The sequence below is a fragment of the Lipotes vexillifer genome, unplaced genomic scaffold (assembly GCF_000442215.2).
Source record: "Lipotes vexillifer unplaced genomic scaffold, Lipotes_vexillifer_v1.1 scaffold1387, whole genome shotgun sequence".
NCBI classification, from domain to species: domain Eukaryota; kingdom Metazoa; phylum Chordata; class Mammalia; order Artiodactyla; family Lipotidae; genus Lipotes; species Lipotes vexillifer.
Window position 1 is genome coordinate 2,047,354 of NW_006790426.1, and position 25,824 is coordinate 2,073,177.

The 25,824-nt window shown below is 39.3% G+C and overlaps 1 protein-coding gene across 1 annotated transcript in view; it reads left to right on the plus strand.

Moving 5' to 3' along the window:
• Positions 1-437: 437 nt before the first annotated feature.
• The window catches only part of SETD5 (SET domain containing 5), a 101,818-nt gene continuing 76,431 nt past the window's right edge, over positions 438-25,824 (plus strand). Inside the window, exon 1 of the mRNA XM_007463717.1 lies at positions 438-684. The gene's annotated coding sequence lies outside the window, so the exon portion shown is untranslated. The remainder of the gene's footprint in view (positions 685-25,824) is intronic.

The window sequence follows — 25,824 nt, forward strand, 5'->3', positions numbered from 1 at the left end:
CGGCATGTGGGATCCTCCCGGACCGGGGCACGAACCCGTGTCCCCTGCATCGGCAGGGGGGGGGGCCGCCCCCCCCCCCCCCCCCCAACCCCCGCCAAACCGCCAGGCTCCCCCTCCCACCAGAGTCCCGCTCCCCTACCTAGCCGAGGCTCTCTGAGGAGCGGGAGCTCCAGAGCACAGCCTCTTCTCTAGGCGGCCCCGGCGGCTTCCGCTGATTGGCGGCAAGCTGGCCAATGAGTGCGGGGCGGTGGGCGTAGGGGCCAATGGCGCTGCGGGAGGGGGCGTGTCCCGGGTGCCCCTGGCGCCGGCGCTGGGAATCCCCGTGCGGTCAGTGGCGTTTCCGCTCGGGCAGCGGGCTGAGTGAGCTGCTGCCGCCGCCGCCGCCGCCGCCGCCGCCGCCGCCGCCGCCGGGGGAGGGGCGGCCGCCGCCCGCCTGCGCTCAGAGACTCACGCAGCCCCAGTCCCGCCAGTCCGCCAACACTGTAGTGCCGTCCCCCCTTCCTTCCCTGGCCCTTCCCCCTCCCTGGCTTTGGCTCGCTCCGCCTTTCTGCCCCCCACCCCCACCTCACGGGCACGGGCCATTCCCGGCCAGGAAACGCCGTGGCGCCGCGTTGGGCCTAACTCGAGTCCTGCTGCCTCCCGGGAGTGCCGTGCGCCGCAGCCCGGGCCCAGGCCTGGGACAAGGTAAGGGTCCGACAGAAAAGCGAGACCTACCCTCACGACCGGGCCCCGGGGGAGGGAAGGGTCACCTCCTCCGTCTCCCCGCGCTCGCTCTCGGGACGTGGGCCTGGCCCTCCCCAGGCCCTCAGCAAGGAGGATGCTGCCCCTTCTCATCCCGCTCGCCGCCCCCCCACACACCGTTGCACCCCTCTTGCCCAGGCAGAGAGGCCCCGTCGGTAATCTCGTCGACCCCGCTACCCTTTTCACGTCTTTCCTGGGTCAGGACGTTTCCCCTCCCCCCACGCCTCTTCATCCCTTTTCCTGGGAACTGCCTACTCCACATTTACCTTTTACTTGAGGGTAGGCCTCTCGCTGGTCTCCCCTCAAAATACACAGGCACACTTCTTTCCCCTCCCCAAACCTCACCCCCACCCCCGTTCGCGCGGCCTTGTGACAACTCTGATCCCTCTGGGGGCCTCGATCTCCATCCCCCCTCCCCCCCCCAGAATGTTTCTGGACGCCTTCCCTCTCGGCCAGGGTCCCCATCGCAGATGATTGCTTCGTTCCCCACACTAAAGACGTTACCTTCGCCACCCCCAGCTCGCATTCTTGGGCTCTCGGTGGCGTTTGCCCCAGTATCTCTGAGATGGCCCTACTGAATTTGTAGGGTTCTCGCTTGGAGTGGAGCCAGATTGTGTCGTTTTGCCTGCCTTGGGCGTGGAGAGCGATCATTTGCGAACGTCTTTAAAGGCAGAAAAATGTAGCCTTTATGAATTCCCTTTCCGTCTGTGCGGAAGCCAGGGATGCGAAGTGAATGGTGGTGAGGAAGAGCCCTGGTTTTAAGTAGGTGAATCGCGTGAGAGGGAAAGTTTAACTGTCGGGAAAGCCCCTTCTCTGCTCATTTATTCTACAGAGTTCCTTTGCTTGTCTCACTTGTTAGGAATAACTGGTCTTTCCCGTGTATACTGGTGCTGGAGCCAGCTCTGCTGGTCTGGGTCAGGGGTGCGTGTATGACCTGCATTTTCTGCTTTCTCATGTTACTCGTGCAGTGTGTTCACTAACTCATTTCTTGCCCAGACCTCTGGGTTCCGTTGGGCTTTGTCTGTAGTTAGTTCATTTTTCCAGTTTTCCCCGTTCTTGTAGTACTGGAAAAAATCCCTAGGTCCTCTGCTAATTTCCCTTAGCACTTGATTAAACGAGTTACATTTAAATAACAGATATGTAACCAAGGTCATATTAACATTTTTTTGTTGGGCAGTTACATAGCTATACTTTGATGAGGGAGGATTCAGCTGAGTTGAGTGTTTGAACTTTTCAGGAGAATGTGTACCCCGTATTTGGGAAAATTTCTTGGTGATTAGTTTTATATCATTAATGTTTTTACGTCACTTTGAGAGAAAAATTATAAATGGTAATTTTAGGTGTATGGAATCTGAGGTAGTATTAAAGCAGAGAATATTCACATTATCAGAGGTTTCTGGGCCTCTTGGAGGACAGAGGTAATTTTTTTATTGGTTTCTACCAGTTTTCTCAGGAGGATCATTAGTTTTTTCTGTAGCCAAAAATTCTGGCCCATTATGGGATTAGAATCTTTAAAGTTTACCTAGCATGTCATTATATATAGAAAAATGAATTATGTCCTTTGGTAGGACATAACACAAGCTGCTGTCTTTAACTGCAGATTTAAATTTGACTGTAAAGAGTGTTTGGCAAATTGGCCTTTTAAAGACTAAAGCTTAATCTGCACTCCTAAATTGCTCGCTTATTAAATATATATTTGGAATTTGGTAAATGTTGATTTTTCTAATAAAAGGCCTTAGTTCAAACTAAAAGGGTGACTTTAGGATTGTTTCTTTCTAAAGGCAGAATTCCAGCTCTCCTGGCATGGAACACTAGTCCTCCCCCCACCCCACTCCACCCCCCCAAAAAAAGAGTGTGTAAGGAGTGGGGGTGGGGTAAGGAGAAGGTTGTTCCTTTGGGTTGTGTCACCGGGGTGAGTATACAAGGCAGCAGCAGCTGCTGGCTCTGGAGCTCTGGTTGCTACGTGAGAAGCTTGAGTAGTGCTGGCTGCTGTCTCCAGGGAAGGACAGCAGTGCAGCGTCCATTAATGCTGTTGGCTGCAGGGAGCTGTACTTAGGCGATGGCTGCTTGAGGACTAAGAAGAAACGTTGCTTTCCTGGGAATTTTCACTGCTGAGCTGGTTTGCATTTTATTGGTGGGGACATGAGAACTAGCAATTCGTAACCTTCTACCCATTTATGGATATCACCATCTGGAAACTGGATCATAGTTAGACTTTTCTTTTTTGTTCGGTTTTTGGTTTTTTGGCACATTTTGGGTTTTGCCTGGGGTTTTTGCTTGGATAGGACTGGAAGTTCCATTTGAGTTTTAATTTTTCAATACATTTACAACCAAAGTAATAAGAATTTAAGGATCTCCCTGAGAACGAGAATGGGGAAAATATCGGTTCATTTTTCTGCAACTGACAGGTTTTCCTCCATCTCTTTAATCATTAAATCAATTTTAATACTTTATTTGTATGTCTCCTTACTTCTGGTTAGACCATATTTACCTTATTGAACAGGTGTTTTGCTAAACATTTTACTAAATTCGGAATCTTAAACTTTAAAAAGAACTGTTCTTTTCGGAATTATTTCTATATATATAACTATCAGAAGTATTTTCTTTTTTTCTGTATTTGTAATAGACTTCTCCAGATTAGATTTTTTTCTTTAGAATTTGACCTATGATATTGATTCATTATAATAATGTTGAATATAGTCATCTAAGATCACAAGGATGTATATGTTTGGCCGTGATCCATCTGAAATATGGGACAGACTAGAAAGAATATTCAGAAATCAAATATCTAGTGGACAGGATACTTGAGAAGACAGCCTCTGAGCCCCTTATGTGGTCTCTCTTCCCCCAGAGCTCCCACACTTCAGGGAGATCTCTGATGAAGCAGTTTGCTGAGTATGGAAGTACTTGAAGAAGAACCACCACCCCAATATACCATCAGTTACATCCCTACGACTCTTGCAGCCCATGTATTTTTTTCCCTAAGAATTTTGATACGTTCAGTTTTGTGCACATGTACCCAGTCATCTATAATGTGTGGTGTGACTCTGGCATTTGTGGCGGGAACCAAAAAGAATGGAAATGAGTTTTGTCATTCACAAAGGTTGCTTGCGTTGTCACTCAGTGATGTAAGCAGACTAATGAAACAGAACCTTTAATGGATAATATTTTAGGTGGTTCTAATTCTTATTACTATCACATATAAAAGATGTCATATCAGGTAAAATGGTTTCACTCATACTGGCTGTTTAACATGGTTCAGATATAAATGTCTTTAAGTTATTATGTAACATGAAAGTTACCTTATAAAGTAATTGCTTTTAACTTGTATTTCCTGTTTGGAACCCCCTTGTGATCTTAATGTAAGATCATTTCCTTAAGAGCATAGAGGGCCTTTTCATAGGATTTATTTAACCAGTGTGCTTGAAATTTTTAATATCTTTTGATAGTGTTTTGTGTCCAGGAACTTACGTACTTTCTGGGCTTATTTTGGCCTTTCTGGAGGAGAGTGGCTACTTTGTTTTTTTTCCTTTGGACAGGAAAATAATATGGTAGAAAATGTAGGTGTGCAGACAACCACTTTTACTTTATCCTCTTCATATTCAAATAACTTATGAAACATTAGGCCACAGTTAAGGACAGTTAATGATTGTGGGATACATCTTATCAGTGAGAAATTGGATCATGAATAAAGTAAACATTTTTTATAACTTGTGGTTCACCTCTGGTGATGTGTCAGTTTAATTTGAAACTAAAAGGCCTAGCAGTGAATTTTTTTTATAAAAATTGTTTTGGCTATTGAAAACCAAAACTTATTGATAGGGATGTTTGTTTAAAACAAACAAAACTTTGACTCCGTAAGATAATATTTAGTAATACAACTGGTAGTTATTTGTAAAAACAAAAAAAAAATCCTTTCAGAGGCACTCCTTAGAAAATAGGTATAATGTACCTATGATAAACAGGGATTGATACCATTCCTTGCTGCCAAAAATTCCAAAATATGTAGTGAAATGGCATTTTTAACCTTTCCCTTGATGCAATGATTGATTTCTCTTGGAAAGGTTCAGGGAAGTTCACCAAAGGTTGATAGAATATCATTTCTTTAATATCTCGGTACATATTTTGTTTAATTAGTTGCATTCTTATGAAAAAAGATACCCTGTAACTTGGTGGGGGACGGGTGTTGGAAAACATTAGAGAATCCTCTTATTTTGACAGAATATATTAAACTCTTAACACTTTGTGAAGGGAACTATGAGAGATAATAAAGGAACAATGAAGCAGAATCTGTCTACTTCATATGAGCCCTCACTGAGCAAGGAATTTGTAATCCCATCCTGCCTCACTCAGTTTTTCCATCATATGGATTTTGTTTGCTGAATACCTCAGGGAGAGATGTAAGGGTCACATTAAGTATCTTTGATATAAAGACAGGGATAAGGAATTTTCTGCTTATTGGAATAATGTCGTAGTATTTTTAAAACACTAGGATTATTGGCCAGTTTTGCTTGATGTATACGACTGTTCATTTCATCTGACTGATTCCTCTTCTGTGCTCTTGTCTTTCCTTGAAGTATGAGAATTATCAGAGTTTTGATGGCAAATTGAAGGAGTAAGAATCATTTTCTTAGCCATGTTAGTCACGTTATACACCTAGAGCTGAGGGTACTCCTTGGCCTATGTTATGAATCACAGAAAAAACAGTGGATGTAGGACTTTATACAGAATTTGTTTCTGTCTGGGGAATCAAGTTTTTGATGTGCTACCTAATTGAGAGAAAATGCAGAATTCCCTGCTGCGCTGTTTGAAAAATAGGTGGAAGCATGGGAGGGGCCTGAGACCTCTGCAGCAGGATTTGGTCTGAGTAGAAAAGGAAGATATTTGTTTGAAATTGCCAGCTGCTTATATCAGACTGACTCGCTTATTATGCCTCTAGTTGGCCTGTCAATATGGCCAAACAGCTAGATAAGTGCGGGGCAGGACAAAGGGCTCTTTGCACAGCAGGGAGGCAGTGTTGATGGGGGAGGGGCAGGAGGTAGGAAAGGCAGGGGGAGGAGGTTCTTTTCCCTGGGAGATTATTCAGTTTGGCATACAATTAAAGAAATCATTTATAGTTCCTACTCGAGCATTGAATTTGTGCCAACCATATAATGTTAACCCCAAATTTAGTATGCCTCTGAATATCTGGTAGGAACCCATCCCCTCCTCCAAGGAAAATAAAAAATTAAAGCTTTGTATAGATTAAAAGAATAAATCCCATGTTCTCCACCCTCCTAAATACAAATCACCCCTCCCCCCCAGTAGACCAATTCTGGAGCATCTGAGAGCTGAATTCTCATTAAAAAAAATGGAAAAGAATATTCTATCTGAATAAAACTTATATATTTCAATACATACATTGTCCTTATTTGGGTTGGGATTAGACCAGAGTAAGTAGAATAGTTTGCTTCCCTTTGTGAAATAGTTGCGTATTGTTAGCTCCAATTTTATATCAGTATTGTGGAGAGCATCCTTCAGCATTCAAGTGTTGGGTTGCCATCATGTAAAATGCTAACTAAAGAAAGGTTAGGGCTTCCCTGGTGGCGCAGTGGTTGAGAGTCCGCCTGCCGATGCAGGGGACGCGGGTTCGTGCCCCGGTCCGGGAAGATCCCACATGCTGTGGAGCGGCTGGGCCCGTGAGCCATGGCCGCTGAGCCTGCGCGTCCGGAGCCTGTGCTCCGCAACGGGAGAGGCCACAACAGTGAGAGGCCCGCGTACCGCAAAAAAAAAAAAAAAAAAGAAAGGTTACTTACTGTTTGTCTCATCCCTACTTCCTGGAGAACATGATATTCTCTGGGGTTTACCCAGCCCCCCCTTTTAAGTTAGGCACAACCTTGTTTGATACATACGTGCTCAATTCCCAGTTGCAAGTGGGATGGTTGCATCTAGTTTATTAGAATTAATATGAATCAGAGTTGGAAGAGATCTGTCATTATCTATCCCTTTAAGCAAAATCATAATGAAATATTTGAAAGTTTTTGGAGGTTTTCATTAAAATGTTAAAAGGATCAATGTCCTGAACAGTATTTGTAGTTACTTTTATTTATTTATTTAAATAATTTTATTTGTTCATTTATTTTTGGCTGCTTTGGGTCTTCGTTGCTGCGCGCAGCCTTTCTCTAGTTGTGGCGAGCGGGGGCAACTCTTCGTTGCAGTGCGTGGGCTTCTCGTTGCGGAGCACAGACTCTAGGTGCACGGGTTTCAGTAGTTGTGGCACACGGGCTCAGTAGTTGTGACTGGCAGGCTCACTAGTTGTGGCGCACAGGCTTAGTTGCTCTGTGGCTTGTGATCTTCCCAGACCAGGGCTCGAACCCATGTCCCTTGCATTGGCAGGTGGATGCTTAACCACTGAGCCACCAGGGAAGCCCTGTAGTTAGTTTTAAAATAAATGTTGAACAATACATGTGTGCCACTTCTTTTTAAAAACCCAAAATATTAAAGAATTGCATTCACAAATTAGATAGCAGTTATTTTGATTGCAAAAGGATTCCTGCTTTATAAAAGGTATATGCTGTGGTTCCTTTAAATGCTTAATATATTTTAGGAGAATTTGATTTTTAGACATGATTGGTTTGAACTCAGCTTTCCAAGAGTACCTCTGTTGCTTGAATTGAGATACCACCTGTATTGCAATGTTATTAAACTAGCTTTAAAGTTTTCCCTTCTATCCAGACTGGAGGAGATGATAAAGGAAACTGGAGTGCTAATTTTCACTTATGGGTTCAGAGCTTGTGGCTATTAGCAAAGAAGAGATGTTTTAAGTTAATAGAATAGCTAAAAAAACTGCCTTTGATGCACATTGTAATAGTAAACAAACTTGACCAAGTTTTGTGTCTTTTCCCTCAGTAAAAGAAATATGTGTTACGTACTTAACATTATATTTTTATGTGCAGTGGTCTTGGCAGTAAAGATATATTTTGACCTGAAAAGGGAAATTTGAGTGACTAATTATCACTGCCATTAGTTAGAAGTTTTTTTCATTAACATGAAATTTAGTGGGCTGTATTTTATATTACTATGGAAATTAAGGGTAGTCATTTCTTCTCTTTAAAATTCATTCACACGGATTATTTCCATAGATTTGTGGGAGTAAAATAGAAGCCATCTAGTTCAAACCCTGGCCTCCATTCCAGACAGTTTTCTTTACGTGTCCTAAGACCCACATTGCTAGCACTAGGGTAAACATCCTTTACGCATATGCTTGTGCATGTACACACACTCGGGCGCACACACACCACTTCCCAAATAACTAGAAATCTCTTCATCGTGGTTCCTAGTACTCCTATTACCCTAAAAAGTTCCTGGCAAGAGTGGGGAGGGCGCATATTTTGATCCCAAAGGTTTTGATAACTGCTTTGGCTCCCCAGACAGCTAATCTCATTTTTTCAGTAAGATGTAGTCAGCAGTAGGCTAGAATGAAGGTGAAACGCAGCACTACCTACCTCATCTTGCCTGTGCAGCTGCTCCACCTTATTTCCTGCTATTATCTTCCTGCAGTGCCTCTTCCCAGCAAAAAAGAAAATAGGACAAAGGGGGAAAATTGGATGGGCTGTTAGGATTTTTATTATGATTCGATTGTTTATATATACTTAAAGACAAAGCTAATTTGTCCTATTCTTAAAAGTCAGTAGTGAAAGAGGTTTTATAACTTCAGTACCTTGCATTCTCTTTCTTGATAAGCCATTTCAGTTCTTAGCCTTACAGGGGAAAAAACTGTTTTTAAGCATACTTATTTTTCATTGGTTGGTCACACAATCATTATTACCACCAGATGCTGCCGTATTATTAGCTTGAAAAAAGAGAGAATCTCTTCTGTAGATAATATTTGCAATTTGAATTGGGAATTACTAATTAGTGTAACTCAGATTTATGACAAAAGTAAGGTTAAAAATTAAACCTTAATGAATATTTACCCCTTTACCTTAGTGGAGGTGAAATTGTTTGAATATAGATTTTTCATTTTTCAGACTTCTTTCTTCAAGCTGCATAATTTATGTTTTTCAAGCCTTGGTTTTCCCACACCACCTCCCCAAACAAGAAATTTTATTTTTATTATTTTCTGATGCTGAAATTTCCTCCTCCCCACTCATGAAATGCGAAGACTCAGATAAAATCCAGTAATCTAATAAGGCATGTGCACTGCTGGATATAGTAAGAGGATAATTTCATAATTCTTAGAAGTTATGATCTGGTTAGGATGTTCCAGTATAGTGTTAGCATATTTAATAATGTTGACTTGTTAATTTTAATGTATATCCAGATGGATGTCATTGTTTTACATTTGCACCCATTGTTTGTCATTTTGTTTAAGGTTGTTTCTTTTCTTTTTTTGTCCCCCTGTCTCCATGGTTTTTTATTCCTGTCCTGTTATGATCTTTGGCCTGTGTTGAAAAATTCTATTTCCTTCCACCAACCTCTGTGCATGCCACAACACATACAGTTTGTACTCTCACACAGCTCTGCGAAAGAGGATGATCTGCAGTTAATAATCAACTGTTTGGGCATTCTTGGCATCCAAGGAAGGTTTTATTTATAAGGAATGACCTGGAAGGACCTGTTGGCAATTACTCTGCCTTTATGTTACATTTTCCTTTATTAACGTAGGCTGTTGAGAATTGACTTATTTTATAAGAGAAACCAGACAGGAACGGAAGAGCCACAGTCAAGATAGTTATTTTAAAAATAAATGTTTAATATGATAACATTTGGGATAGAGTGTAGAGGGCACTTTTTAAAAAAAACTGTATTTTAGTTCTAAAGACAAAAGAGTTTAATCTCTTAAAGTAAAACAAGGAGAAAGACTTTTGAGGGACTGTGATTGATTGCATGCCACATGTAGCATTAGATTGTTGTATGAATACATAAATTTTTATTTTCTTGATTTCTGTGGTGCAGACTGCTATAGCCATGCAAGTTAAGTGTCTTTATGCCCACAGCCTGGAAAATATATGGTGAAATGACTTTAAGAAAACAAAAATAACAAAGAACGGGCTTGAGGAAATTGTAGAAGCAAGTCCAAATTTTTGAAGTCCGTTTTTAATTATTTGCGTTCTTACTAGACAAATTTAGTTTTATTTATGGCAATTAGAACTTTAATGTCATAGCTTAGTAATAGAAAAGAATAAAGGTAGGTTGACAGGGTATCAATCCACATTTTAGGATGAGGCTAAATTGTACCAAATTGTTGCATACTTTCATATTTAGGCTACTTTTATTGAAAAGGTTTACCCAATACTTTAAAGCCTATGAAATGGCATAAAATATTCACAGTTTAACAGGTACTCATCTCTTGGTGACATGTTATATAAGCAATACTAAAACCAGGTATTTGCTAAAAATTAAAAAATTTGAAAATTATATTAACATGTATGGAGCTCTGCAGTTACTGTAGCCGTACCACTTTAGAACAAGTAGGTAATTATAATGCCAACCCCAAGGCCCTTTGGAGCTTGGGCTGGCTGACCTGATCAAAATGTTTTTGCTTACTCTTGCTTTACCCCTAGGCTGTTAAGATTTGAAGTATTGCTAGGAATAAGGTATCTGTTCATAAATTGAGTAGGAGTCTGACTAAGTCATGTGTGGAGGCCCATGGGAAGATGTGTATTTTTAGAAAAGCAAGGCTCTGGGTAAGTGTAACTTTCCTCATAGTTTATCATGCACAGTTGGTATGAAAAGGAATGGCTGGAGGTTTGCAGAATACACAGAGCAACAAGAAGAGAAGTAGGCATATCCCACTTCATGATATGACTGTGCCAGGCAAGAAAGTTGAAAAGTAATTTTTTGTGTGTGAAGAATACCTTAGCTTTTCTGAACTCTATTACATTAGGAATATGTTTCTATGGAAAATGGTTACCCAACGGATTGAGTTGAATATCTTCTGTGAAAATGATTTTTAAATTTAATCTTTTGTGGATAGAGTGACCATACGTCTTGGTTTCCCTGGGAGAGTCCTGTTTTATGTCTACCAGGTAGTTAGTAATAGCACCCCTTTCACTCTCAAAAATGTCCCAATTTGGGCCGTAAATTACATGCTCACCCTAATTATAGAGGGTCGTGGAACTTTTCATCACTCCATAGCAACGCAGTTTTCTTTTATAGAGCTCTTCTGATTGTCCTCTCGGCTAGGATTTTTCTTTTGGCCTCTCTGAACCCCCATTTCCCCGTGGACAGTTTAGAATGCCTTTTTCTTTTCCTTTTAGTTTGTGGTGAGGGAGGGGATAGGTACAGATTTAATTTTTTATGATGAAAAATTCCAAATACAACAAAATAGAGGGAATGTAGAAAAATGGACTCCCTTTGGATTTTACTGAAACCATTCCATTTGGTCAAGATAAGGTCCATACGTTCGTTGCACTTGGTGGATTAGTTTGTGTCTTTCTAATTTATAGCTTCTCTCTTCTCTTTTTCTCATGTAATACACTGACTAATGAAATTTATCATTGTGTTGAGTTCTTACTCTTGGATTTTGGAAAGTGTGTCTCTATGGTGTCATTTAACATATTCTCCTATTAGATGACCCCCCCATATTTTATGTAAATTAGTGATTAGATCCATTTCAAGTATACTTTAAAAAAGTAGTGGATACTTCCCTTAAGACTTACATAATGTCTGCTTGTCTTTGTGATGTTAGGCAGCTGTTGAAGGCCCCAGAGGGTTTCTGCTTTTGTAGTTTCTATTGAGATTTACCATATTAGAAATTAAAAGTGATAATATTTTAAAATATTTATTAACCAATTTTAGAATAGCAGTAACAAATCCTTCTGACATAAGTAACATGACTGTTATGAAAAATAACTTTCCAGTTTTTTTAATGGCATTGTTTAACATTTTTGTAAGACTCTTTAGTGATAGAAGGTAACTGCTTTCTCATAGTTACTTCTGCGTTTAATTTGTTGTGATAAGTTGTTTTGGTTAAAGACTGAAGAAAATCTGGCCTGACACAGATGTGTAGTTAAAAAGGGGAAGCCTTCACTTATTCCCCGAAAGAATCTCAAGACCTTCAGGAGTTCTCAGACCACACTTTGAGAAGAACAGGCTTAGATCCTTATTTCCTTTATGGTGTGGAATGGTGATATTCTATCACTACTTCATTTATTTTTTGTAATACTCCCCCTCATTAATTATATGGTACCCTAAGATACAGTTTGAATACAAAAAGCAAGATCAGTACTTGGTTTTCTTTTTCCCCCTCTTACTAATTTTCAAAATAATGGGTTGGTAACTTAGCATCGTCTAGAGGTGAGCAATAAAGTGTTATTATTATTGTGTACTTAAGGTTTTAAACCTGTTTGATATGTTTCAGTCCCTTGGAGTTACTAGTTTTGACATTCAAATTGTCCCACATTTGGCTGTTGACTTCTAAGTCGTTTTTATCTATTCTCAGTCGTTTCCTGGCTTGTTTTGATTGATTGCTTGCTTTCTAGTATGACAAGATGTTCTAGGATCATTTTGTATATTTCCCATCCCAAACCTGGAATTACTCATTTCTGCAAAACTCTGATTTCTTTTAGTGGGAAATGGTACTTAGAGACCATGGTCTGGGAGTTAGGAGTGTTTAGTGCTCTTGGGTTGGACCTTTTTTCTAGACCTTTTCAGTGAACAGAACTAAAAAATGGTTTCTCTCCTTTCCTCTTTTTGTCTTTCCTTTTTTTTAAAAAAAAAAAATATCAGTTGTTGGTATTTGATAACTTATATTTTGAATTTAGTGCTTCATGATATTTTCATAAGCCTAATCTTTTCCCCATGCCCCAAATCCCAGTTTCCTCTAATAACCAATGTAATTACTTTGCTTTGTCCCACGATACACACACAACAGTTTTAGAATGGCAGAACAATATGATCACTGGAAAGTGAGTTTGTTTTGTTTGTTTGTCTTTGCCCTGAGCCTATATCCCTCCAAGGATATACAGTCAAATTACAGTGGTTTTTCCATTCTGTTATCTTCCTGTCCCTATATATAAGACTTACGAATACAGGTTCATATGAATACTATTTAAAGTGATATTTTGTGGTGGTGCTTCTGTCGTGACACAAAAGCATATAAGTTAGTTTATTTACTAAAACTTATCTGCTTCTAGATTTTTCAGTAACTGATAACTTTTAGGCCATGGAAAAGGACATAGACTTTTCTGTTCTTCTAGGGTCCAGAATTTCTTGACTTAATATAAACAGTTCAAGATAAGAAACTTCCTTTCTCTGGTAAAAATTATCTCTCTTGAGTTGTTAGATCATTTTCCATTTGTCCCTGATGATTTCAGATACTTGACCTTGACTACCACATGGGACACTGGAAGTACTTGTAGTACAAAGGTCATAAATTAACGTTTTTTCAATGATTCACCCTTAGACCTGAAATTTAGATATTATCTTAGAAAGGATGTCATCTGATTTTTAGCTTTGTCATTTAAAGTCAAATTATTTGATTTTATAAGTTTTAAATTAAAAATCAGATTGTTGAAAATCTTAAACCTGTTAAATATTAAATCTGTCTTATCCTTTCTAATTATAATACCTAAAAAGAAAAAAGTTACAGCATCATTTCAGCAATTCTATGTCACATTCTAGTATATTTATTTTGTATGCTAAAAAATATTAAATCAAGATATGCCAGACGGTGAAGTGATAGTGGTTAAAGGTGTGAGGGTTCTGAAATTGGATAGACCTTGGTTCAGGTTCTAGTTTGGGGGTTTCCTTGCTCTGGCCTTGGACAAGTTTCTCAGTTTGGTGAGTGTAAGTCTTTGGCTACATAGGGATAGTGCCTTTCTCATGAAGTTGTTGTGGGCATTACATGAGCTGATGCATACAAAGTGATTGAGGACACAGTGGCTTTTAGAAAATAAGCATTCTCTAGATGTTAGCTTTTATTTTGGAATTCGTTATTGTTATGAATATTTGATCAATTCTTAAACTGTCTGCATCTTAGGATAAGTAATGCTTACATGCTGTAAATATAGCATCTGATTTTCACAACTTCACTTGGTTATATGAAAAGAACCAACTGTTAACAAAGGAATAATTGGTGTCTAGCTAAAATTTGAGGCTTCTGACTTTACAGATGTACCAGTGCTTGCTATATAAATATAATTACATTAAATATCTTAATAGAGAAGGGAATTTTGGGTGTGGGTTTTTTGTTTTGTTTTGTTTTGGCTACATGGGTCTTCGTTGCTGTGCGCGGGCTTTCTCTAGTTGTGAGCGAGGGCTACTCTTCGTTGCAGTGCGCAGCTTCTCGTTGTGGTGGCTTCTCTTGATGTGGAGCACGGGCTCTGGGTGCATGGGCTTCAGTAGTTGCAGCACGCCGGCTCAGTAGTTGTGGCGCATGGGCTTAGTTGCTCTGCATCGTGTGGGATCTTCCCAGACCAGGGATCAAACCCTTGTCCCCTGCATTGGCAGGCAGATTCTCAACCACTGTGCCACCAGGGAAGTCCAGAGAAGGGAGCTTTAAGGAAACAAAACTTCTTTTCAGGATCCAAGGTCCTTTTCAGACATCATTAGAAGCGGCTCTAGGGCACTGGGTCTAGGGCACCGTGTATACTGACCAGAGTGAAAGGAATTTTTTAACTCTGGAATTCTAAGATATATCAGCCTTTTAAGTGCCTTCAGGTAAAGCTATGTAAGTCCAGGTTGCTCATCAGGTCAGGTGTTTTTGTCTTTTGTTTTGTTTTTAAGCTTTATTGAGGTATAATTGACAAGCAAAATTGTGGTATATTTATAGCATACAACATGATTGTTTGAAATACACATATGTTGTGAAAGGATTCCAGCAATTAAGTTAATTAACATTCATCCATCACACGTTTACCTTTTTGTGTGCTAGGGAACCTATAAATTCTAATCTCTCAGCACGTTTCAGTTTTCCAATATGTGTTATACATTAGATCCTCAGAACTTAGACACCCTTTTCACTGAAAGTTTATACCCTTTTACTAACCTCTTCCCATTTCTCTTACACTCCAACTCCTGGCAACCACCATTCTACAGTCTTTTTCTGTGAGTTTTTGCTTTGTTTGTTTGTTTGTTTTTTACCAATTCCTGTATAAGTGGTGATACCATGCAACATATGTCTTTCTCTGTCTGACTTCTCTTAGCATAACACCCCCCAGCTTCATCCATGTTGTCACAAATGGCAGGATTCCCTTCTTTTTTATGAATAATGTTCTATTGTAGGTAGGTAAACAGCTAGATAGATAGGTAGATATCACATTTTCTTAATCCATTCATCCTTCAACAGACACTTAGGTTGTTTACATAACTTAGCTATTGTAAATAATGCTATAGTGAACATGGGAGTACAGATAGCTCTTCAAGATGTGATTTTGTTTCCTTTGGATATATACCCAGAAGTGAGATTGCTAGATCAAATGGCAGTTCTACTTTTAATTTCTTGAAGACCTCCAGACTGTTTCCCATAGTGGCTGCACTGATTTACATTCCCACCAACAGTGCACAAGGGTTCCCTTTCTTCCACATCTTCATCAGTATTTGTTATCTCTTGTCTTTTTGATAATAGTCATCCTAACAGGTGTGAGGTGATGTCTTATTGTGGTTTTGATTTGCATTTCCCTGATGATTGGTGGTGTTGACCTTTTCAAGGATCTGTTGGGCATTTTTATGTCTTTTTTGGGAAAATATCTATTCAGGTCCTTCGCCCATTTTTTAATTGGGTTTTTCTTTGTTCTTTTCCTTTTTTTGGCTATTGAGTTGTATGTGTTCCTTAAATGTTTTTGACGTTAACCCTTTATCAGCTCTGTGGTTTGCAAATAGTTTCTCCCATTCCATATTACGTTTTCTTTTCGTTGATGGTTTCTTTTGCTCTGCAGAAACTTTTAGTTTGTTGTAGTCTCACTTGTTTCTTTTTGCTTTTGTTGTCCTGGTGTTTGGTGTTAAATCAAAAAAAATCATTGGCAAAAAAGAAGATGTGATATATATATACAATGGAATGTTACTCAGCCATAAAAAGGAACAAAATAATACCATTTGCAGTGGCGTGGATGGACCTAGAGATTGTCATACAGAGTGAAGCAAGTCAGAAGGAGAAAGACAAATATCATATAATATCGCTTATATGTGGAATCTAGAAAAATAATCAGATGAACTTACCTGCAAAGCATTAGTAGAGTCACAGAAGTAGAAAACAAACTATGGTTACCAAGGGGGTAGGGGTGGTATGAATTGGGAGATTGGGATTGACATATATATATTACTATATATAAAATAGATGACTAATGAGAATCTACTGTATAGCACAGGGAACTCTACTCAGTGCTCTCTGGTGACCTAAATGGGAAGGAAATCTAAAAAAAAATTGGTTATGTGTATATGTATAACTGATTCACCTTGTTGTACACCAGAAACCAACACAACATTGTACAGCAACTGTACTCTAATAAAAATTAATTTTTAAGAAAATAATTAGCGGAAGTTCCCTGGTGGCGCAATGGTTAAGAATCCTCCTGCCAGTGCAGGGGACACGGGTTTGAGCCCTGGTCTGGGAAGATCCCACATGCTGCAGAGCAACTAAGCCCATGCGCCACAACTACTGAGCCTGTGCTCTTAGCCCGCGAGCCACAACTACTGAGCCTGTGTGCCACAACTACTGAAGCCCACACGCCTAGAGCCCTGCTTCGCAACAAGAGAAGCCACTGCAGTAAGAAGCCCGTGCACCGCAATGAAGAGTAGCCTCTGCTTGCCAAAACTAGGGAATGCCTGCACGCGGCAACGAAGACCCAGTGCAGCCCTAAGTAAATAAATAAATTTATTTAAAAAAAAATCATTGGCAAGCTCAATGTCAAGGACCTTATCTCCTATGTTTTCTTCTAGGAGTTGCTTGGTTTCAGGTCTCACATGCATGTCTTTTTAATAGATTTCGAGTTGATTTTTCTGTGTGATATAAGATAGGCGTCCAGTTGCATTCTTTTGCATGTGGATATTCAGTTTTTCTGGCACCATTTATGGTAAAGAGAGATTATCCTTTCCCCATTGTGTATTCTTTTTTATATATATATGAATGAAATTTTAATTACATTATATTTTAATTATATGCAAATAAAGCCACTTTTAGTTTCTTGTACAACCTCCATTATTTACAGAAAATGTCAGAGGAAACACTAAAATGCTATTGCATAAATTTACATTTTAAAATTCAATTCAGATTTACAACAAACTGATTTATATAGAGTTAAATTTTTTAAGAAAAATTACTGCATCAGAATTATCAGCTGTAGAAGTACTGTGATTTATATTTTGAAATAATTTATCAGAAATTTATCCCACCCCATCCCTTTCCCCTTTGATAACCATAAGTTTGTTTTCTATGTCTGTTTCTGTTTTGTAAATGAGTTCTTTTGTGTTATTTTTTAGATTCCACATATAAGTGATACCATACAATTTTGTCTTTGTGTGGCTTCACTTAGTATGATCATTTCTAGGTCCATCCTTTTTCTGCAAAGGGCAGTGTTTCATTCTCTTTTTATGGCTAATACTTCATTGTGTGTATGTACCACATCTTCTTTATCCATTTATCTGTTTATAGACACTTAGGTTGCTTACAGTGCTGTCATGGCCTATAAAATACTCGTAACAGCTCTAGTAACAGAAAGATGCTTCTCAAAATTAAAGAATATCCAAAGAAGTCCTAATTCATAGCTTTTGCTGAATTTCTCCCCATTGTATATTCTTGACACCTTTGTTGAAAATTAGTTTACCGTGTATGCATGGGTTTATTTCTGGGCTCTTCAGCCTGTTCCATTGATGTATGATTCTGTTTTTATGACACCATACTGAATTTTTGTAATATAGTTTGAAATCAGGAAATAGGATGTTTCAGATTCATTTTTCCTTCTCAAGATTGCTTTGGCTATTCAGTGAAAAATGCCATTGGAATTTTGATAGGGATTGCATTGAATCTGTAGATCACTTCAGATAGTATGGACATTTTAGCAATATTCTTCCAGTTGATGAGCTCGAGCTGTCTTTCCATTCATTTGTGTCTTTGATTTGTTTCATCAGTGTTTTACAGTTTTCAGTGCACAGATCTTTCACTTGGTTGAATTTATTCCTAATTATTTTATGCTTCTTGATGTTGTTGTAAACAGGATTGTTTTCTTAATTTCTCATTCCTGTAGTTTGTTGTTAGTGATTTTTTTATATATTGATTTTATATCCTGTCACTTTGCTGAATTTGTTTTTTGTTGTTGTTGTTTTGGAGTTTTGTTGTGTTGGGTCTTCGTTGCTGCGCATGGGCTTTCTGTAGTTGCGGCGAGCAGGGGCTACTCGTTGTTGCAGCACGTGGGCCTCTAACTGCAGTGGCTTCTCTTATTGTGGAGTACGGGCTGTAGACTCATGGGCTTCAGTGGTTGCAGTGTGCGGGCTTCAGTAGTTGTGGCGCATGGGCTCAGTAGTGGCACACGGGCTTAGTTGCTCCACAGCATGTGGGATCTTCCTGGACCAGGAATTGAACCCATGTCCCCTGCAGTGGCAAGCAGATTCTTAAGCACTGCACCACCAGGGAATTCCTTGAATTTGTTTATTCTAAACATTTTGGGGGGAATTTTTAGGGTTTGCTAGATATAATACCATGACATCTGCAAACAGAGATGATTTTATTTCTGATTTGGATGACTTTTCTTTTTTTTCTTTTTTTCCTTTTTCTTGTCTAATTGCTCTGGTTAGTACTTCCACTACTGTTTTGAATAATAGTGGTAAGAGTGGAAATCTTTGTCTTGTTCCTGATCTTAAAAGCTTTCAACTTTTCACCATTGAGTATGATGTTAGCTGTGGGTTGTCATATATGGCCTTTATTACGTTGAGGTACACTCCATCTGTACCCAATTCATTGAGAGTTTTTATCATGAAAGGATGTTGAAATTTGTAAAATGCTTTTTCTGCATCTATTGAGATGATCATGTCGTTTTTAATGTGTATAACATTGATTGATTTCGGTAGTTGAACCATCCTTGCATCCCAGGAATAAAACCCATTTGATCATGGTATATGATCCTTTTAATGTACTGTTGAATTGAGTTTGCTAATATTTTGTTGAGGATTTTTGCATGTATGTTCATCAGGGTTATTGACCTGTAGTTTTCTTTTCTTGTAGTATTAATATCTGGCTTTGATATCAGGGTAAAATGAGTTTTGAAGTGTTCCCTCTTTAATTTTTTTGGAAGGTTTTTGTTTGTTTTAGTACTTTGGGATTAGAGTGAGATTCAGGAGTGCTAAAGTGAATTCAGATTGGATGACAATCCTTTAGATATAGGAATGGGAGTTCTAGGAAAGGACAAAATGGTGGTTTAAGTTATCTTCCCCCCAAAAGGGGAGGGGGCTAAATTGGGAGATTGGGATTGACATACACACACTACTACGTATAAAATAGATAATAAGGACCTACTGTATGTAGCACAGGGAACTCTGCTCAATACTCTGTAATAACCTATATGGGAAAAGAATCTAAAAAAGTGGATATATGTAAATATATGTATAACTGATTCACTTTGCTGTACAGCAGAGATTAATACAACATTGTAAATCAACTATATTCCAATAAAATTTTTAAAAATAAAGTTATCTTCCGTCCAAAACAAAACAGGAACTAAAATGCACACTTTTTTTTTTTTTTTAAAGAATCTTTTAGAGATACATGCTGAAATATTTATGGACGAAATGATATGTTCCTGGTGTTTGCTTTAGAATGGAGGAGAGGTAAAAGATGGAACAAGATTGACTGTGAGTTGGTAATTCTTGAAAGATGATACATAAATGGAGTTTCTTCTAAAAGTTTACTCTTATTACTTGTTTGAAATGTTTCACAATAAAACATTTTAAAGGATAAAATAAAGGTATCTATCAAATTGGCTGTTTTGAGTCTTGTTAAAGCAGATAGTAACATACTCAGATGTTTCGGTCTTTCCCCATTGGTGCTACTTGCTTTCTGAGCCCAGTTCCTTTTGTGACTGTCACATGATACTTCCAATCAGTGGAAAAACAGAGTGGCTACGCAGATATGACTTTGTAGTAAAAGGCAACTAATATTTTTTAAAAGTCTGTATAGAATTCTGGAGAGACTTCCTGAGAAGAATTGGACAGGATTGAGGAAGGAAGTGGCTAAATTAACAGTATGTTCAGTATATATTAGATTTCATTTTATGAGCTGGTTGAATTTCTGAAAAAGTATCTTATAAATACCACATCAATGCCAAACAGTTCAGATTTCTCTAAGAAAATTAATAGGGTATTTGACTAAGAGTGCAGATTATTCTGTGACTGTTAGCAAGTTTTAATGTTAGTAGACTTGGCAAGTTATTAACAAAACTCAAACTGTAGGTTCCTTTCTTCCACTAAATACTATTGCCTTGGAAGCAGGAAAGTGGTTCCTATTTGCCTTTTGACCTCTATTTACTTCTCTGATATTGTAACCCTGCATACCAAAAGTAGGTGCCTGCAGTGTGCTAAGTATCTTGCTAAGTTCTCTTAATGTTATGTTACTTAATTCTCAAAGTAGTGCTATAGGAGTGGCTTACAGATGAACAAACTGAATCAGTGATCGCACAACTAGTAATAAGGTGAGCCAACCCTGTATGATTCCAGGATCTTTTCATTATACTGTATTACTTATGTTATTTAAAGAAGACTCCACCAACATAATCTGCACTTTCCTCTCCTCCTGACTTTGAGTGTTGCCATCCATCTGTAGTTTTTCCCCTTTTTCCTCTAGGATTCTTTGCCTCAAATTGGATAGGGGTCCTGGATCTGGATAAAGAGAGGAAATTGATGAGGTTTTATTGGACTTTGTCCCCTACTGGACATATTGTAAGTTCTGACTTCCAGGGTATTTACCAGTTCAGTCAGTTACCGGCTTCTGTTATCCCAGACTGCCTGCGTTTCAGGAATGAGTGTAGATCAGAGGCCTAGGAATCCCTAGAATTTTTCCCTGAGTTTTGCCTCTACATTTTTCTGAGGTAATGTTTCATAATCTTCTTAAGATTATCACAGAAATCTGTGTTTACTCTTCAAAAAGTTTAAGAACTATAGGCATCCTAGGATTTGGTTCCTAAGAGAGCAGCTTGACTCAGTTGATTTCTTCTTCAGCCTGAAAAGGTGCCCCCCTTTGACCTATTGGGCCAAGCAGCAAACCACCAGAGTCCACCCGTGAACGTACTTGTTTTCTTATAAAGAAATAATCTGTGAATTCTTGTATTTTTGAAATTTTAAATAATTTTGCTACTAGAAATCAAAACCTACTTGTATCAAATTGGCATAGATGCACACTCAGCTGTGCTTGATAAATCAGTTTTTTCCCAAAGAAAATACCTTTTAAAAAGGAAGTAAAGGACTTTCCTGGTGGCGCAGTGGTTAAGAATCCGCCTGCCAATGCAGGGGACACAACAGGTTCAATCCCCAGTCCGGGAAGATCCCACGTGCCACGGAGCAACTAAGCCCGTGAGCCACAACTACTGAGTCTGCACTCTAGAGCCCATGAGCCACAACTGAGCTTGCGCACCTAGGGCTGGTGCTCCACAACTAGAGAAAGCCCACACACAGCAACGAAGACCCAGTGCAGCCCAAAATTAAAAATTAAAGAAAAAAAAAAAGGTAAAAAAGGGAGGCATTAATAATAGGTCTAGAAGTCTGGTAAGACTTCTAAAAGGAATTTGAATTTTTGTAGAATAAGGAATGGTGTCAAACTGCTCCCAAACATTTATCTTTAAAACTTTTTTTGGCTTTTAAATTAGGATTTTGTTTGAACTGTAATAGACTGATAGCCAAATGCACATTCGTTGTAGGTCCCCCTCGAAGAAAATTTTAGGCCAATATTGTTTCCTTTGAACAGTACACTAATGCAGAGTTGGTAGGAATTTAATGAGTATGTATGCTCAAATAATAGCTAAGGGATGTTAAGTTAGAAATCTGCTAGAAAAACTGTAACAAGGTAGTTATACCCCGGGGTTTTTTTTGTTTTTTTTTTTTTTGCGGGACTCGGGCCTCACACCTTAGGGAGGAGCATGAATACAGGTGCCATGGACAACTGTACATGAACATACATCTATTTTTCTTTGCAAAGAATTGTTGACTTCACTTAAACCCTTTCCCGAAGGTCCCACTGCTAGTCAATAGAGGAGCTAGTTCTCTTGATTTTCAGGTCAAGAGTCTGCTTGCCAAGTGAGTATAATTTTTTTTTTTTGCGGTACGCGGGCCTCTCACTGTTGTGGCCTCTCCCGTTGCGGAGCACAGGCTCCGGACGCGCAGGCTCAGCGGCCATGGCTCACGGGCACAGCCGCTCCGTGGCATGTGGGATCCTCCCGGACTGGGGCACTAACCCGCGTCCCCCGCATCGGCAGGCAGACCCTCAACCACTGCACCACCAGGGAAGCCCCCCCAGATAAATTTTTAATATAAATACTAAGGCAGATGGAGAGCCTGCGTCGTGGGCTTCCTTCGTGCTTTCATGTACAGATGGGGGAAGAGTTAGAATTTAAAACATGAAACACAAACTTAAGTCTTAGTGGATTCTTAAGAAATCCTAAGTTCATTGAAGAGCCATGGGTCATGTAATTTTTTTTCACAATTCAGTGTTGAATGTAAAGACATCTTTGCTTTAACAGGGGGCTTTATGGTGGTTTGGCCCAAGAGGTCAAAGGAAGGCACCTTCTTAGGTAGGGATTTTGTTTGTTTCCCTTTTTTTGTCACTTTTAGTAAGTATCATCTGATACATTTATCAGAGTATAAATTGTTTAGTCCCGTCATGGCTAAATGTTAATAGATAATGGTCCTTAAGGACATAAATGAAAGGCTCTTGTGCAGAAATATTGTCAGTTCTCCATAATTATTATTATTTTTATTTTTATTTTTTTTTGCGGTACACGGGCCTCTCACTGTTGTGGCCTCTCCCATTGCAGAGCACAGGCTCCGGGCACGCAGGCTCAGCGGCCATGGCTCACGGGCCCCGCCGCTCCGCAGCATGTGGGATCTTCCCGGACTGGGGCATGAACCCGTGTCCCCTGCATCTGCAGGTGGACTCTCAACCACTGTGCCACCAGGGAAGCCCCATAGTTATTATTCTTGGGCACTGGTGCTTTGTGCGCCAGGAGCCCCAATTGCAAAGGATCTAATGTGTTGACAAATGCAGGGGGTTTTTTTGTTTGTTTGTTTGTTTGTTTACTGTACTTTCCTAGTCGGCAGATAATCTTTGCCCTTTTTTTTGAGGCTAAAAGTCTGAGAGATCAAGGTGTCGACAGGGGTGGTTTCTCCTGAGGCCGCTCTCCTTGGCTTGCAGATGGTCAGTCTCTTGCCTCTTCGTATGGTCCTTCCTCTGTGTGTGCATGTCCCTGGTGTGTTTTGTGTGTCCAGGTTTTCTTTTATAAGGACACCAGTTATATTGGATTAGGGCCCACCTTAATGGCCTTATTTTTTAAATTTTTTTTGAGGTTTAATTGACATTAGTTTAAGGTGTACAACATAATGATTTCATACTGATTTGTATATGTTGTGAAATGATCACCATAATAAGTCTAGCTAACATCCCTCACCTTAGTTACAATTTTTTTTCTTGTGATGAGAACTTTTAAGATCTACTCTCTTAGCAACTTTCAAATGTGCGATGCAGTATTAACTAGTCACCATGCTACAGATTATACCCCCATGACTTACTTATTTTACAACTGGAAGTTTCTACCTTTGACCCCCTATAGCCATTTCTTCTACCCCCCAAAATTTTTGCAGTTTTAAAAGCTATCCTCATACCCAAAAAGATTGGGAACCACTGCTCTAAAGTTATTAGTGGTGGTCTACAAGAGATTCGTCAAAATCTAGGGCATAGGCTTTTTTTTTTTTTTTTTTTTTTTTTTTAAGTCTTAGTTTTTATACTGGTTACCAGGCACTGGCAAAGGAAATACCATATTCAAAAACAGTAATGTTGGGCATTTAGAAATATTTTACTTAGGAAAAAATAAGTTTATACATAGAAAATGTTTTAACAAAAAAGAAAAATAGAAGCTAAATCCTAAGATGCTTTATGTTTTACTCCACTTTGTTCAGTGCTAGAATTCTGGGCTTTGCTTAGGGTCAAACTCTGACAGGACAGGAAAAGCAACAGAGATGATTGAAAGAGACAATAAAATAACTGGGAAATTTTAACGTAGTATACGGTTGTGATTATATTTTGCATGAGAATTTGGAGCAACTTTACTATACCAGTTGTATTCATTAAAAAGTACTGTTTTGTCTGTGTCCTGGGGCTAGTTTATCGTTAAGTATTAATTAATGAATGAGAATTTTGGCCCAAATACAGCTGAAGGGTTTTCTGAAACTGGATTATCAGGGTTTTTATTTTTTATTGGCCACACCACGCAGCTTGTGGGATCTAAGTTCCCCAACCAGGGATTGAACCCAAGCCCTCGGCAGTGAAAACGCAGAGCCCTAACCACTGGACCGCCAAGGAATTCTCTGTATCAAGGTTTTTAAATTATTTTCATATTAAGATCTTCAGAGAATAATTTTACAATCCATAAGTTAAATATTTTTGATGTTTTTCATGATGAGAGCTCTTACAAGTTTCTGCATCTCATAACAAATTACTAGCTAGTTGGTCCAGAGATGTTCATCCTCTTGGACTTCTAGGGAAATGATGTACTTACCATTCCAAAGATTTCATTTTACCCAGTAAGCTACTATATGAGTAAATATAGGCTAGTTTTTGGCTTAGGTAAAACAATGTACTTCAGTGTTTCTTTGAGTTGATCATTGTCTTACATCACTGTTACTTTTTAAATTACAAATTATCCTGAGTTTAGTTTTATTGTTATCAGTATAGCTTATGGAGGGTAGTTTGGTAATAGAATGTGTTGGTATATATTTGCATTGGCATTGATTTGGGCCTATTTTCCACTAACTGGATCTTAAGATATCTTTGCTTTGTGGTTTATACAGGTATCAGCTATATATATTCCCAAATGTTTCTGTTCTGTGACACTCACCATTATTAGTGAGTTATTTTTTGGCTGGAAAGTATGCTTCCATTGAGTATGTGAGCTTTTTTAACCCTAAGTTAGTCATCAACCTAAGGTTCTAGTACTCTTAAGAAACTGCTCATTAAAAAGAACAGCTGGCTAGCACCTCAGATATGATCCATTGCTAGTGTCATGTTACAGTCCTCTTTTTTTTTTTTTGACTCAAAACCAATTTTTTTTTTCTTTTCTAACATCTTTATTGGAGTATAATTGCTTTACAATGGTTTGTTAGTTTCTGCTTTATAACAGAATGAATCAACTGTACATATACATATATCCCCATATCTCTTCCCTCTTGCATCTCCCTCCCTCCCACCCTCCCTATCCCACCCCTCTGGGTGGTCACAAACAGTCCTTCTCTTCAATGCATTGGTTTATCACACTTAACTGCTTCCAGGTGTTTCTTCTGTGTTTTATCCATTTTTACTTATTGACACATAGCATGTACAAATAAGAATGCTATGTCAGAGATGTGGGTTGTGTGTGTATGCTTGTACTTAACTCTGCTATAAGGAAAAATTTGCATTCCCAAGAACACAAGAAATTTTGTTATCAACAAACTCAGATCAAAAAATAATTGCTTACTGGGACTTCCCTGGCAGTCCAGTGGTTAAGACTTTGCCTTCCAGTGCAGGGGGTGTGGGTTTGATCCCTGGTGGGGGAGCTAAGATCCCACATGCCTCAGGGCCAGAAAACCAAAACAGAAGCAATATTTTAACAAACTCAATAAAGACTTTAAAAATGGTCCAGCACTGGGCTTCCCTGGTGGTGCAGTGGTTGAGAATCTGCCTGCCAGTGCAGGGGACACGGGTTCGAGCCCTGGTCTGGGAAGATCCCACATGCCGTGGAGCAACTAGGCCCGTGAGCCACAACTACTGAGCCTGCGCGTCTGGAGCCTGTGCTCCGCAACAAGAGAGGCCACGACAGTGAGAGGCCCGCACACGGTGATGAGGAGTGGGCCCTGCTCGCCGCAACTAGAGAAACCCCGCGCCCAGAAACGAAGACCCAACACAGCCAAAAATAAATTAATTAATTTATT